This window comes from Mandrillus leucophaeus, unplaced genomic scaffold (assembly GCF_000951045.1).
Source record: "Mandrillus leucophaeus isolate KB7577 unplaced genomic scaffold, Mleu.le_1.0 Scaffold1382, whole genome shotgun sequence".
Classification (NCBI taxonomy): domain Eukaryota; kingdom Metazoa; phylum Chordata; class Mammalia; order Primates; family Cercopithecidae; genus Mandrillus; species Mandrillus leucophaeus.
The window spans coordinates 188,208-189,967 of record NW_012101346.1 but is presented as its reverse complement, the minus strand read 5'-3'; positions in this window follow the sequence as shown (position 1 = coordinate 189,967).

Below are 1,760 nucleotides of genomic sequence, written 5' to 3'. Positions count from 1 at the left end.
TATCTTCCATGTCTATTATCTTTTCTTTTCTACTTTCTATTTATTTATCCCAGCCTGCTGTTTTCAGGGAGGATTCCAATCTTTTAGTTCACTAATTAGCTCTTCAGCTGCACACATTGCACTATATAGCTCATCCACTCAGGTGGTTTTGTTTAAACTACGAATATATTTTTTGGTTTTTATTCCCATGATCAGTAATACAAAATGAACACATTGTTCATCTCTAACATCCCCAATTGATTCTTTTCCATCCTTTATTATTTGAGAATAAGAAATTATTCTCATTATACTTACTTCAAAGCACATTACTGGTTGTCTGTTTGTTCTGCTTAATCTTCAGATCTGGAGCCAGACAGCTGAGGTTAGTCCGTGGCTTCTCATGTTAAGCTATGTGACTTTGGACGAAGTTACTTAATCACTTGACACTTTAGTTTCTTCATTTGTAAAATGACAATATAAGTAGTCCTACCTTAAACTCTTATAAGGTAGGACTCTTATAAGGTATTCATGTGTCTATTGCAAACATAAAATAGTTCCACTTTATGTTTGCAATAGTGCCTGACATATAAATGCTCAGTAAATAGTAGCTATGGTTATTATGTTTCCTCAGGTGGAAGTCTCCCTTTCGTGGTGGTGCTTCTCAAATTATATTTTTTGACAGTGAACTCATCTTTGCTCATGAGATTTTCTGCAAGAAATCTGCTGGCTTAACTTGCTGTGAGGGAGGGCTGGAAATCACTGGATGAGCTTGTGCTCCATGTTGCTTTCAAGGAGAGTGCAGAACAGGCAGAGGCACCTTCTGGTGCCTCTGTGCTCTCACAGCTGGTCTTTGGGGTGTGGCTGCTACTTAACTCTTTCCCAACCTGTCATGGACGGTCTTGTTGTAACAGTAGATTGAGTTTTATGTTGTCTTTGTAGATGTTAATATTTCATATCGAGTTATAAAACGTAATCTTTCTTAGTGTGCACATCTAGAACTTGTGGACTTCACTGGGATAAAATATATCAGACAAGCTAAGATGTAATCAGATACAGTGAGATGCATAAGACATCTCATTTCACACAAAAGCTTGCTTCTATTTGCAGTACTCCTCTAGTTCTGCCTTACTACACAGGAGCTCTAGCAAAATACATTTACCGAAATTGTTCAAAAGAGACGTATTTATATGTCTGTGTTATAAGTGTATATATTGCACTATTGAGTATATTCTCTGCAGGAGAGAACTTCCATTTTAAATAGGCATGGATGTGAACAGCCTTACAAGCTTACAACTCTATACATATGATAGGAGAGAGAGTTTTCCATAGACTAGTTTCTGGATCCATACTTGTTTCTCCTCCACTGCTGACGTATTTCTGAAAACAGGTGCTGGGGAAATGTTTATTATTTAGATATCATCTCTGACCCTGCTGGCTGAATCAGAACAATATTCCTGGAAGCCATTCCTGTGCTCGAAGACTAGCAGTAATGCAACCACACATAGAAGTGACCGCAAACTACATAAAGCTGTCTCATCCCTAGCCAGAGCCTAAAAATGTCTATGAGCACTCCAACATGAGGGGCGTGAGGAGCAATGAGATGGAGGGGAAATCAGAGTGGAAAGAGTCAGCCATCTTAACTACAGTCAAGTGGTGCATGAGGACTTTTCAGTCAATGAAAGACCATATGAGACCATGATGGTCAGGCAGGGGCACAGAACAGGCAGGCAGCAGGGGCAGGAAGGGCTAGCAGCTCTTCCCTGGCTAGCAGGGGGGTTCTG